This window comes from Astyanax mexicanus, chromosome 22 (genome assembly GCF_023375975.1).
Source record: "Astyanax mexicanus isolate ESR-SI-001 chromosome 22, AstMex3_surface, whole genome shotgun sequence".
Classification (NCBI taxonomy): domain Eukaryota; kingdom Metazoa; phylum Chordata; class Actinopteri; order Characiformes; family Acestrorhamphidae; genus Astyanax; species Astyanax mexicanus.
In genome coordinates, this window is record NC_064429.1 from 30,591,675 (window position 1) to 30,606,807 (window position 15,133).

At 36.5% G+C, this 15,133-nt stretch overlaps 1 protein-coding gene across 2 annotated transcripts in view; it reads left to right on the forward strand.

Annotated features, from left to right (window-relative positions):
- Nucleotides 1-15,133, forward strand: part of hs3st1l2 (heparan sulfate (glucosamine) 3-O-sulfotransferase 1-like 2) — a 40,178-nt gene that overhangs the window by 18,352 nt on the left and 6,693 nt on the right. Inside the window, exon 2 of one of the 2 annotated variants that reach the window (XM_007238143.4) lies at nucleotides 1,684-1,813. The exons of the other annotated variant lie outside the window; for it this stretch is intronic. The gene's annotated coding sequence lies outside the window, so the exon portion shown is untranslated. The remainder of the gene's footprint in view (nucleotides 1-1,683; nucleotides 1,814-15,133) is intronic. 2 annotated transcript variants of the gene reach the window in all.

Genomic DNA, 15,133 nt, shown 5'->3' on the forward strand with positions numbered 1-15,133 from the left:
TCATGTACAGTATGTAGCCCCATATTTTAAATATGCTTACAGTAAAATATAGTATAATACATTCATTAATGAGTATTACAACTGTATTACTATTATACACAGAGTATATTAGAAATGTTAGAATTAAGAAGAATTGATGTTAAATATATGTGATCTAGTTACTGTACATTAGAGTACAAATATGCCTTTTGTTTTCCATCTTTTGTAAGTAGCACACTTCTAGTATATTTCATTGGGTATTAAAATATATATTTTAATATACTGTACTACAATTTTTTGCGTGTTACAAATTTACTTTAAGTTGTATAAATTAAGTTTTTTTATTTACTTTCTAAACAGTTAAATGATACATCGTACTTTAAGTGAACTACTGTTACAGCTGTTTTTAACACACTTTGATAAAAATGTACAAAAGTATATTTGAAAATAAGTATTTTAGAAGTATATTGAATTACATTAAACTAAAAGTGTACTTCATAGTACACTCTCTATTTATTTAAAATACACTATATTGTAAAGTATGATCAAAGTTTTCTATTAAACATTTGATTAAAGCACAATATTAACATACTTTTAATATATTTTAAGTAAGTACATAAATCTGTTAGTATATTGACTGCATACTTAGACATTTCTCAATATGTTATAAGTACAATTAAGTAAAAATAAATTTCACCAGGGATGGTATATGCATTAGTACAGTACAGTACTGTATATAGTCACAATAATACTTGTTTTTAATTAAATACTTTAAATACTTTAAAATCATAGTTTTCAATAACTTGGCTTACACTTTGACTGATGTAGTTATATATCGTCACTGTCCAGTGAAAACAAGTATCTATTTTTTGTTAATTTTTAGTTTACTACACTATTTAAACATACAGACTCTCCTTTATACTATATCAAAATTTCTTGATAAACAGACAAATAGAAATTCTCAGAAATGTCCTGAAATAAACTCTTTTTACATTGACTTCCACTAAACGTCAGGAAGGTTTTATTTATGCAACAGATTATAAGGTGCATTAAGGATGCCTACATCGAAATGAGCAAGGGTATCTCCATGTTTCCCTTTTAATGGGGAAGCTGGGGAAAGTGCCCTAATAAACAAAACTCTTAAAAAAATATATATTTCAAAGTCAAATGAGTGCTGGATGTTAATCTGCACAGGTTTCTCTCCTGAAAACTGTTTATTTTTGTGAGAAAAGTGCTTCAGTTTATTTACAGTAAGCTTAGGTTTTCAATATTTTGTCTAAGGGTGAGTTTTCAGTGAAGTTTCTCCAGCACTAAGGCTGGGTGCAGCAGCATTAGCATTAGCCGCTAATCCCGAGTGTTCCGTTAACCGAGGGTGCTATTAGTTAGTGGTTCATGCCACGTAGCTTGTTTTAAAACAGCAAACACACAGACTACAATCCAATATACTTGCCTCTGAATGGCGAAAGAACTAGTGCTGTGGTTAGCGGCTAATGCTGCTGCACCCAGCCTTAGTGCTGGAGAAACTTTACTGAAAACTTATAACGCAGAGTGGCTTTACTGCTCCTTAATACCTGACTGGTAGAATTCATACAAAAAGCTCACCGGATTAAAAGGCGCACTGTCGATTTTTTTGCAAAAATTAAAGGAGTTTAATTGTGCTTTATAGTCGTAAAATATGGTAAAACACATTTTTTTTATCGCCAGGCTCCTGACAGCCTCAGGAAAGTGAAATTGTCACCCTAGCAACAAGTCCTGATGCTGCCGTCTTACTATTCGCCACATTTCCTCCTGCAAACAGCGCTCAGCGATTCCCCCAAAGGACACCACAAACCAGGTCAGTCTTCACACCCCCCTGACCCAGCAGAAGCAGCGGAGTTCACTGACGCTTGTTCACATCGACCCAAACCGTCCAGCCTCCATCTGCCATTCGCGCCTATTTACACACAAACCCCCTGCTGAGAAACAGATTACCCCAGACACGGCACACTCCCCTCCAGACACTATTGACATTGCCCTCACCGCACAATACAGTAGACCAATCACTACAGCTGCACAAAACTAGCCTTAAAATATCATTTTAAAATATGTAGCAATTGCTCAGTAGACTCTCTTCAACTGAATAGTCAAACTGAGCATGTGCAAAGTAGTGTAGAGTAGTTGGCCTGGTTGAGTAGTTTGTTTGCTATATTTTGCATTCAGCCACATTGAGAACCTTAATTTTTTTGGAGGGGGGGGGGGGGTTGATTCACTATAAAAATTAGTTTCTTTGTTATATGTTACTTATTTTTGTGCGTTAAAAAAATTAAAGCTCTTTAGCTTAGGGTGTCCCTTTTCGCATCATTTAAATGTCAAAAATTGTTTTTACACTTGTTTCTTAAACAGATTTGTGAATAAAATGATGATAATGATGATGATGATGAAATCAGTGTGTTGCGGCTTGACTCTCTAGGCTCATTGGGAAATATTGCCAATACATTAGGACTCTCTGGAGCAGATTAACATGCCTAATGCCAGACTAGATCACACTTGTGAAAAGTAAGTATACTTAAGAGCATTAAAAATACGTTCAATTTAGGTGAAGAATTCTAATAGTACATTTTCAGTTTAATATACTTTTTCTGTATTTCCATAAAATGTATTTTTAAGCAATATGCTTTAAATTAAACGTTATGTTGATATAGTGGCATTAAATACTTTTTAAAGTGCACTTTACTGTAGGTTTTTTTTCCCAGTAGCATTAAGTTGTGTACACAATATGTGCATCAATTCGTAAAGTAGTACATTTACAATATACTTCAAGTCTATTAAAATGTGTTTAAAAACAATATTCTTAAATCTACTTAAGTTCGCAGAAATTATACGAAAAAAAAAAACACTAAAAAGAACAATTGAATGCTTTTATGTTGTGTTTAAATATAGCTTAATTACAACTGAAATATACTTAAGTTGCCATAAATTGTTCCAAAATCGTAAATTTAATATGTATTTAAGTACATATTTAATTTTTTTAAAAAGTATGTATTTTCTATGTTAAGTATACTTTTAAAAAATTAGCTTAAAACAGACAATGGGCTAGATGTGTGTAAACCCCCAAGCATTGAGCTGTGGACAAGTAAAACTGCAATATCTGGAATAACGATGCTCCATCCCATGAACGACTGAGGGGCCAAATACTTTTGCCTGTACTTTTTTTTGTTAAAGGAAGGGAGAAAATCTCTTGTGTAATTACATGTGTATTACATAGGGCTATCAACATTAAAGCGTTAATGCATGTGATTAATTTGGAATCAATATCGCATTATTATTTTTTTTTAACACAAGTTAATTAAGTCACCAAATTTAACCGCAAATTCCACCATAATCTGCCCCACCCCTGTCCAAAACTTGATTTTATTTCCCTATAAACATGCAAGTATATACTAGTATTTTAATTGACATCACTCATATAAATATAATTGCATTTTACATTTCTTACACATTTATTATTTTATTTAAATTAAAATATCCACTATAAAAACCTGCATCTTAAAAAAAAACAAGTGCAATTAATCTCAGTTAATCACAGAATGTTGTCCTCAGTCATTTTTACATTTTTACATTTTTTAATTTTTTTATCGATTGACACCACTAGTATGTATGTACAGTATGTATGCTTTGGGTCATTTTGATTGGTCCAATCATTGAGACATTCTCATACACACACACGCACACACACACAAATGCACAGAGGTTGGTGTTCTCCAATAAAGCTAAAAATAAAAACATAACTATGGAATGTGGATGTGAGAGACGTGAAATCCCTGAACTCCCCTGTAAATGGAGTCACACTGGAGCGGGTCACTGGTGACTGAGCGAGTGTGTGTGTGAGTGACAGTGCGAAGGCTCCGGGGCCTCTCCCTGTCAATCAAACTAAAATGCAAATGCAGTGAAAATATATGACAGTATCAACATCTCTGACGTACTGTTCGCACAGAGACGGAGACAGTTCTCAGTAAACACACACAGTTGGTGACAAACACAATCAACCTTTTGTCTGTTTTAAGTACAGACAATCGTCCTTCATGCCAGGCAGAGCGAATGATGTAGTCGATATAAAAAAGTGAGAGAGAAATCAAAAATCAATCTACAGAGGCGCCATGGTAAAGATTCACAACCACAAACTGACCCTTTCTTTCTCCCAGTAAACCTAAATCTCATCCTCTCTCTACCTACAGTACACACTTAAACTACAGTGACATTTAAACGTTTAGATACAACCTAAATTCAGTGTTGTGAAGAGGTAGAGTTACAGGTATACAGTGAATAGCTCTATTTGAGTAATGTTCTAATCCATATTATGAGAAGCGAGAAAAAAATAAATTACTTTATAAGAAATGAAGGTCAGTCAATTTGAAAAAAAAAATCAAGATCTTCGAAAGCATCCTCAAGTGCAGTCCCCGCAAAGACCCTCAAAAACTTTATGATGAAACTGGCTCTCATCAGGACCTCCCCAGGAAAGGAGGAGAAAGAGTTACCTCTGTTGCACAGGATATTTCTATCAGAGTTACCAGCCTCAGAAACAGGGTATTTTGGTTTGTTTAACACTTTTAAGTTACTACATGATTCCTTATGTGTTCCTTCATAGTCTGGATCACTTCACTATTCATTTACAATGTAGGAAAAAAAAGAAAAAAAGGGAAACTTTGGACTGATACTGTCCAAATGTTTGTGGACACACCTTCTAAAGCTTGTCTAGTCCCAGTAGAGAAGTACTGTCAATAGAATAGGATTCTCTGAAGCAGTTAAACATGAATGCATTGGCACCATACATCCCAAGTTGCAAAAAATAATTTCAGGGAGATGCCCCTAGATAGATAGATACATCGTCACAATAACTCACCTCAACATGCCTTTTGCAAACATTTAGTACTATTACAAACTGTACAGCAGGCAAGATTTTAATGTTTTTTTTTTACTTTTACCAGACATGGATATACTTTAGAGTAGTGAGAGGTGGAATCAGTTTTAATGATAACCATGATGCTCCTGAACGCATCCCATTCAGGAGAAGACTAAAAAACACTGCCCGCCCACACTATAAAAACTGACTTACAGACTCTTTGCAGAGAACAATCACAGCCCTCTCTGTTTTGCATGCAGAGTTTTGCATTTTATCTGATCTACGGGCATCAGGGAGCGGTAAATGTAATCAAATCCTCACAGTAAAACTCCTTTAAAATCTACTAAAAAGTCTTCTAGCCTGGAAAGTGGAGATAATTACTCCAGCAAAAGCTGGATAAACTCTTTTAATACCCTTGATTTCAGTAGAAACAATAAACAATCAGGGGTCTCAATACTTTTGCCCATATATTGTTTTATATTTCTCTCTCTACATTATTTCATTATCTCTCTCCTTGTGAATGTCCTGAATCAGCACCTAATGTACAGTGGATGCTGAGAGGCAGACAGACAGACAGACATGTCTGTATGAGGTGTGTGGCAGTGTGCCAACCATCGTGCCATGCTCTTCATGCCAACAACCCCATTAATTAGAACACACCCCCAACACACAACACACACACACAACACACACACACACACACACACACACACACACTGGCATCAGAAACCCTTCCCCCAACTCCAAACCAACCCAAACACACAGGCACCCCACCCGACACACACACACACGTCTCATTATCAATGCAAGGAACATGCAGAGGGGACTTCTGAGCTCTTGATACGATTGACCCAGATCTTCAAGCGTGAGTGAAGAGTCGAGAAAAAGAGAAAGAGAAAGAAAGAGAGAGAGAGAGAGAGAGAGAGAGAGAGAGAGAAAGCATTGAAATATAGAATAGAAAAATTACACAAGAAAGACCAAAAAATAAATAAATATGAGCGAGAGTCCAAGAGAAAGATCACAGAGAATCAGAGAAAGAGAGAAAGAGCGAGAAAGAAAATAAATATGAACGAGAGTGCAGCAGAAAATCACAGTGAGAGTAAAAACAGAGCAAGATTGTATCTTGTGAGAGCAATAGAGAGAGAGAGTATCGCAGAGAGAGAGAGAGAGAGAGAGAAATAAGCATGTACTGTACGAGTGAGCAAGTAAAAAGAGCAAGAGAGATGAAAACGAGGGCAAACAGGGACAGTGAGAGAAAGTGATAGAAAGACAGATAGAGAGAGAGAGAGAGAGTATGTAACAGAAAAAGGGAGCGAGTGAAGACTATCACAGGAAGATGGAAACAAGCATACAAAGTACAAGAGAGAAAGAGAGAGTGTATAAGAGAAAAAGAGGAAGATATTTTATAAGAAAAAAATAAAGCACATCAGAGAAGCGAGAAGAAGAAAGAATGAGAGAGAGAAACATTAAATAAGAGACAAAGAAATAAGAGTGTATAAGACAAAAATAAAGTATATAAAAGAAGAGAGAGAGAGAGAGAGAGAGAGAGAGAGTAAATAAAATACAAAGAACTAAGAGTTTATAAGAAAAAGATAAAGTATATAAAAGTATAAAGAGAGGGAGATAAATAAGCATGTACTGTAAGAGAAAGTAAAAAAGTAAGAGAGAAGAAAAGGAGGAAGGCAAAGAGGGACAATGAGAAAGAGAGAGAGAGAAAGAAAGAAAGAAAGAAAGAAAGAAAGAAAGAAAGAAAGAAAGAAAGAAAGAAAGAAAGAAAGAAAGAAAGAAAGAAAGAAAGAATGACAACAAGATAAATAAATAAGTAAACACTATGATAAAGAAACAATGTGTTATAAAAGAGAAAAAGAGAGTAAGAATCAAAAGAGAGAGAAAGGAAGAGAGAGAGAATGACAAAAAGAGAGGTAAGCGTAAACTGGGAGAGAGAAAGAGGAAGAGAAAGACAGACAGATGGACAGAAATAAAAGAGAAGAGGATGAGAGAGAATAACACAGAGAGATATATAAGCATACACTGAAGAGAGAAAGAGAGAATGGAACTGAGCTTCATAAAGAGGCTAATTTGAAACACAGCTGGTGGTCTGTCTCTGTGTGTGTGTGTGTGTGTGTGTGTGTGTGTGTGTGTGTGTGTGTGTGTGTGTGTGTAGGTTAGTGTGTGTAGCTCGGGCCGGGACAGTGGGGTTCATAAACACTTATCTACACAGTCCCTCTGCCTCTCTCTCTCTCTCTCTCTCTCTCTCTCTCTCTCTCTCTTCCATTCTGTCTTGTTATCTCCCTCCCTTTTCCTGTCCTCTGTTCCCCTGTCTGTGCCCCCAACACACACACACACACACACACACTCCAGTCATAAGATGGCGCAATCATATCTGCACACACTTGTGCTTTAATCCCCATTCACTCTTCACTGAAGTTGCTTTTCAAGAGGAGAGGACCCTCTTAAAGAACACTGAAACAGTCACCTATACTTTGCAACTGTCTGGAATACTAAGACCATGAGAAAACACCACAGCAGCCACCTAGCAATACTACTGTAATCACTACTGCAAGTTTCTGGCAACCAAGATCTTGCAGCAGCATTGATGATGGTAGAGTCTGACCGCTGCACAAAGCAGCTCTTCTCCATCCAGCACATCCCAAAGATTCTCAATGAGGTTAAGGTCTGGACTCTGTGGTGAACTCTCTCTCAATCCATGTGTGAAAATGATGATCTCATGCTCCCTCAATCACTCTTTCACAATTCCAGCCCCATGAATCCTGACATTGTCAACTTGGAATATGGCTGTGTCATCCAGGAAGAAAAATCCGTTGATGGAATAACCTGGTCTATATTCAGTATATTCAGGTAGTCAGCTGACCTCATTCTTTCAGCGCATACTGTTGCTGAACCTAAACCTGCAGACCAACTGCAGCATCAACCCCACATCATTTACTTACTTAAAAACAGGTGGAGACTTTTTTGGGGGCCAAGCAGTGTAGAATCTTCTTTGGTAAATTAATGGCGGGAACTTGGGTAGCTACATTTCTCAATTTATTGACTGGTGTGTGGGAAGTTCTCGGAACTTTGTGGGAAATCACATGATGCTGTTTTTCGTCCATGGCTAAACACTAGAGGTGCACTACCTTGGTGGCCGTTGTCCCAGTTAATTCTGTGCATGAGAGATTAAGGTGTGGCTTGAATTATGCGTGTCATATGCCCAATGCGTGAGACTTGACAGCCCTGAGTGCAATCTGATGTCATGTGAAACCCTAGTATATATTAATGCAATATACAGTCATCTTTGATGTACGTCATTTTCAGACATTTCTGTTTGTCCAGTCATAATAAAATGGTAATGCAGTTTAAAGCACAGCTGGTGATGTCCGATGGTGGAAAACAAGGTTTTTGTATGACAGGAATGATACATATATTTATACTGTGTGTGTGTGTGTGTGTGTGTGTGTGTGTGTGTGTGTGTGTGTGTGTGTGTGTAGATTTGTGTGTATCTCCTTATAACAGCATGTTAGGATTACTGAACCCCCGCACACAGAACTGAGTTACTACAAAGCAGAGGAGACTCAAAGTCAGCAAAGTGTGGTTTGAAGGGTGATAGGCGAAGTGTGTGTGTGTGTGTGTGTGTGTGTCTGTGTGTGTGATCGCAGTCACTGAGCTTCTTTTCTGATGGGTAGTGGTACTCATAAAAGAGGATTAAACGGCGCAGTGTGAGGTTGTAGAGTGTGTATAGGGGTACGCTGTGTGTTCTCGGCAGGGGAGAGTGTGTGTATGTGTGTGTGTGTGTGAGCACATGTGTATATGAGAGAGTGTGTGTATATATGTGACGAAGAGACAGAGAAAGAGAGAGATAGAGAAAAAAAGAGAGAGAGAGAGAGAGAGAGAGATTGGCTGAGGCTGGGAAAGTGGCTTTCTGTATCAAGGGGTCTGTGGGCCTCTGATAAAGGCCAGTGTATATGGACACACACACATGTACACACACACACACACACACACACACACACACATTTTTCATGCATACATGAACACCAAGCTAAACCATCAGCCTGTTTTTTGTGAGGGTAACAAAACCCAACACCACATGCATCCACCTATTCAACCTATGGTCAAGTTAAGCTCCGCCTATCCATCAAATTACCATATATGGTGTTCCACATGTACTTTTTTTTAATGAGATGCTATACAGTGCAGTACTCCAAGAGTAGGGCTTCACAACACTTACCTACACTAGCAATTCCTTAGCAACCAGCTGACTGGCAACACCACAGAAGCCACAAGAAATACCACAGCAACCGCATACGGTAGCTACACCATAGCAACACCTAAAAGGGGGACCACCTCAGCTGTGCAACCACTAGTTTTCTACTTGTCTGCTGTAGTCACTCATACACTATACTGTATGTCCAAATCTTTGTAGACACATCGTCTTCTAATGAATGCATTCAGCTACTTTAAGCTGCACCTATTGCTGACACACATGTGCAAAAGCACACACATAGTCAACTCCCTGTAGAGGTAAAGTATTGCCAATTGGATTATCTAGAAAAGATAAATACATCAACCTGTTGGCACCATGCTGAATGCAATCAAACCCTCACAGCAATTTGCAAATCAAGTAGAAATCCTTTCATCTGGACAGTAGAGACAGTTACTCCAACATAAGCAGTTCTACATTTTGCTCTAATAAACTTCCTTTCAAAAAAAGCAATTAATAAGCAGGTGTCCCAATATTTTTGGCCATATATTGTTTATTACAGATGCAATGCTGTACTTTTGGAATGATTTATAGTTAAGCAAAAACTGAGAAAATACGATCTTTTTAGTTATTAACTTATAAACACTCTAGTTAAAATCGTTCCGTAGCTGCGCTGTTTGGCTTGTAAGCGCTGCATTGTTGGTAGGTTATCTGTATGTGGCAAGTAATACATGGAGAGCTTCGTTTGCAGTGCATTACCGGCTGATAATGTCACTCATAGAACACCTCTCAGCCAGTCACACTGCAGGGTCACAAAGAACTGTGGTATAATAGATAATAATGCATTGATCATGAGGGCCTTATTGTGCTTGTCTAAAATAATGTTACACTCAGAGACACGCCCCTTCTGTCTGTTGTTTGCACATGACCAGTTTTGTGTCTGGGTAATTCTACAGAAAAGTCAACTTTTGGGATGTACAAATGTCAGATTTTAAAGATTTTAATGTTATTGCTTAACTTATTGGTTATATAAATACGCATGAATGACAGGTAATTTAGTTTTTGTTTTGTTTTTTCATTTTTTCTGCACTTATTCACATAATATTTTACAAAATTGCTGCAACTGACCAGTAAACTGCACATTACATTCATGTTCATGTTCAATCTTTCAAAATCATTACAGTTAAAAGGGTAGAAAATTTCTGCAGGGACCAGCGCTTCTGTGGTGCTTGTATACTATATAATTTAATTTAAAAAAATACATATTTATATATATATATATATCAAATATATATATATATAAATCAAATATTTGCTAAACTAATGGTTTCAGAAGGTTCAATAATTGTATTGTCTTCTTGTCTTATTTTATATATAAAATATGAGTAAAATTATACTTTAATTTTTTTTTAACTAAAATAATATCTGTAAAAGCTAAGGAGACAAAAATGACTATTTTAACAGAATGATCCACCTACTGTCAGTGGCTCTGTGGGCACAGACAGAACTAATCAAACAGCAGGGTTTTAAAGGAAGACTGGTTGCTTAAAAAAATTATACGAAGAAAAAATTCCAGGCATTTAGCATTATCTCAGAAAACACATTATAATTCTTCATTAAAATACAGCTGCTTAGCACGTCTGAATCTCTGTGTAAATGAAATGTCATCAGCTGCTAGCACGCACACATGACAAAATGAGTGATTATAATTTTTTAAAAATAGCAGAAAGTGGAACATTACTATTTAAATTTAGGAATCCATTTGTTTCAGGAGACATGGGAGGATGTTTGTGAGTGGAAAAGTTAAAGACGTGAGATTCAGGAGCAGAAAAGGATGTTTTTAAACAGCCCACATCCTACATACCTCTCTAAATATAGCATTTATGTGTGATTTTATCTGACAGAAACAGTAATAATTCATTTCTGCATTACTATATTTAATCAGTTTTTATCAGTAATAAATAATAGTCGAATATTTAAAGTCATAGTAACATAGTAAAAAAAAGCCTGTTTAACCCTTGTGTGGTGTTCATATTTTTGTTACTCGTTTACTTTGTTACTTGTATTTAATTCAGCAAAATTAAGCAATTTTACATTAAAATGCTTTACACATGCTCGCTTCACCTAAATTGCATACAATATAAACAGCTTACATGGTTAATATTTGCTCTTTACCTTTCTTATGTTACATTTCTTTTAAAAAGTGCTACTCTTTTTTTTATTAGTTTTTTAATAAAATGTAAAAGAAAATGAATTGGAGTAGAAAATTTGTTTAGTTTCAAATTTACAAATGAAGCAATGTTTATTAGCCCTTGGCCAAACATACTGTATGTAATATAAATGGTTGGGGGGGGGGGGGGGGGTGAACAGTGTGTGTTTATCGAAAATGTGTTTTGATATATGTTTTTCACAAAAAATGAGCCAATGCCAATGAGTTTGAGTTAGAAAAAATATTTTTTTGTATCATTTGATGAAAAATGAAAACGGGTCCCACAGACCCGAACACCACACAAGGGTTAATGCTAAAGAAGAGTAAAGGATGAGTTGTTCGACTATATTTTGTGCATAAATACAAAACATGAACATCATAAATGGACTTGAGGGTCCATTAAAGTACAATAATGATGTAAGCTATGGGACCTTTAATGCCAAAAGCAGCCAAACTCCAGAGAACAATAAGAGAGTGGCACGGAGACAAATCGATACAAGCTTTTTATCCAGTTTTAAAGCTACTTAAAACCAACACAGTTGCCTCTAACTGATTCCACCTTCTGTGCCTCATTAAAGCCAATATGTGCCCCAGTGCCAGTCTCAGCTTCGTGGGACTCTCGGTTGTTTGTCTTTGCTTACTGGCTGAAAGAAGAGTCTCTCAGTCAGCGGAGAGAAGAGAAAAGCCTTATCTGTCACTTTCACTTCAGGGTTCATTTACCAAAGAGGCTGAGTCCGCTTCCATCTGTACACCATCAAACTCATTCAGCATAATTAAGACTTTAATACAAAGACAGTGTCAGCATTAGGGCTGTACAGCCTGACGCAGAATTATGTGTTTCCCCCATATATACACAGCTCAGGAAAAAAAATAAGAAACCACTTCAGTTTCTGAATTAGTTTCTCTGATTTTGCTATTTATAGGTTTATCTCTGAGTTAAATTAACATTTTGGTTTTATTCTATAAACTACAGACAACATTTCTCCCAAATTCCTAATAAAAATTAATAAATGTGTGATTTAGAGCATTCGTTTGCAGAAAATGAGAAATGGCTGAAATAACAAAAAAAATACAGAGCTTTTAGACCTCAAATAATGCAAATAAAACAAGTTCATATTCATAGTTTTAAGAGTTCATCAAGTTTTAAGAGTTCAGAAATCAATATTTGCTGGAATAACCCTGGTTTTTAATCAAAGTTTTCATGCATCTTGGCATCATGTTCTCCTCCACCAGTCCTGCACACTGCTTTTGGATAACTTTATGCTGCTTTACTCCTGGTGCAAAAATTCAAGCAGTTCAGTTTGGTTTGATGGCTTGTGATCATCCATCTTCCTCTTAATCATATTCCAGATGTTATCTGTATTATTAAAATGTCATTCTTGTGCATTTTTTGTCTTGTATTTTATAAAAAATGTGTGTATGACAGTTTGTATCTGTAGCTGGAGAAAGATGTAAGGTTTCTTTCTGCTGGTTTGCTCAGATAGACAGAATAATCTGCTATTAAACCAGTGAATAAAATATATGAGCCTGTGCGTGTCGGAAATTAAGATGCATTAGAAGCATCATGTGGTTTCAAAAGACAAGTTACAGTGTATGTGTGTGTGTGTGTGTATGTGTGTGTGTGGGCTTAGAGAAAAAGAATGAGCAGGGGAGGATACGCTGTCATAGCAAAGAGTCACAAGGGAGTCATGCGCCCCACTTAACACCAGACATCTGTTTTTGTACACACGGACACTCGTGTCAAACACACACATGTAAGCAGGGTTATACTCAGCCTGTAGTTTTGGTGGGAGGATTAACTCAGTAAAATGCATCAGAGTGAAACATTCTCATGTTCATTTCTTTATTGGAGCTTGAGACACCAATCCTACACCAATACAGTGTTTCCACTGAGCTTTTTAAGACCTTAAAAAGTCATTAGCTACAAAAACTGTTAATACTATGCCGACAGGAAAAGCCAGTAAATGGCATGTTTAAGTTCATTTTTGGAGCTGAACACGACTAAAGAAAAGCCTCCGTTTTCTTACACTCCAACACGCTGGAAAACTGCATGTCTACCGACTGTCTAGCGTTTAGTTTCCTAAACAATAGTTATAGCAGACTGACAAGCAGTGTGATAATCTGAAGACAATTCCAACAGTTTTGAACAACATACAGTTATAAGTGACCAGCACAGCTATTCTTTGGCTTACTTTCCTATTAAATAGTCTATAGGCACATCGCGATGCTCATTGCTATCTTACACCCCGTCAACAGTCTATTTTCACGCCTTCCATCTGCATCATTTAACCCTTTCAGACCTGACTTATGTTCTAGTGATGTAAAAAATTATATAAATGCTGTTTATGTCTGTAATGTGCTCAAAACAGTTTTTAGTAAATACATAAAAAAACTAATGAATAAATTGATTTCTTTTAAAGGAATTTGTTAAACACTATTATTTTAATTTCATATAACATATAAATTATTTGTTTATACTCGAAACATTTTAATACAGTATATAAATTATGTATATATATAACATATAAAACTATCTTTTAGCAAGCATCATACTTACTAAGACCCTATATATAAAATACCTGAATCCTCACAATTTCCGACCTACATAAACGAGCAGATCAGTTTTCTCTGCTAAGAAGAGCAGAAGTGCTGCGCCGTTAAAATAGCAATCTGCTAAAGTCAGAGCACACCTGGCTCCTAAAGGGAATGTTAGGCAAGTGATACGCTGATTGGTTTATTTCAGGTTACGCCCAAAACACACCCATGATTAATTTAGAGAGTTAGTATATACACCTTTTGCTCATTTTGAGCCGTGCAAGATGTACTTTTCCTGTTGTTACAATAGCAAAGACACACTGACACACCCTAAATTAAGTTAAAATAAATAAATAATATACAAATTAAAAACTATTTTTTTAGCAAACATCAAACTTATTAAGCTTATCAAACACTTAAGCTTATCTCCAAAACAGCAACTTTACAGGAGAGAGAAAAATCCTTGTAAACTTTCAATGGAAGTCAATGTAAAAAGAGTTAATTTTAGACCATTTTGAAGAGTTTCTATTGGTCTGTTCATCAAGAAATTCTGGCACAGTGTAAGGGACAGTTTGTCTGTTCAAATGATGTAGTAAACTAAAAATCGACAAAAATGGAGATGAGTACTTTTCATAGGACAGCGACGATATATAAAATACCTGACTCCTTCCAATTTGCCGAACTGCAGAAGTTCAGTGCAGCACAAAAACAGCTTTATACAAACGAAATTTCTGGCCTGAATGCATCAGTTATCTAACGCTAGCCTGCAATACTTCAGGTTAACAGCCGCCTGCCTGGGGAATAAAGCGAGAGCCATTACTGCAGACAACTCGGTCTGTAATGACGGAAGTTGATGATGCTTGTAGCGGTAATGATGATGATGATCTTCTGGCGCAGCAGCGCATGCGCCGAGCGGCTTCACAGCGACTCCCAGCGGTGCAATTAAACCGCATGTGGAAGAACAGCTTGTTTACACCGCCTCTCTGCTCCAGACCAGAGATACAGCAAATTAATAACCCCGGGTCGACGGGGAGGAAAGCCGAGGTGCAGAGAGCGGGTAAAGTAGCCGCTCTGAACTCAGAGCATTGTGACATAACTGAAATAATGACTGTAGAAAATCTTACAGAACTTTTTGTGCGTTTTAGGTCAGAGATTAATCCTAGTCCTGGACTAAACAGCTTTTGTGTGGAGATTTTTCACTGAAAGGAAAATATAGTTTAGCGAAAAAAATGAGAACAGAATTTGATCATATTAAGTAAAAACAACAAAGAAAAATATGCAATTAATAACCATTAAAAGGAGTTTAATTAAAAAAGTAAAAATATAAGTA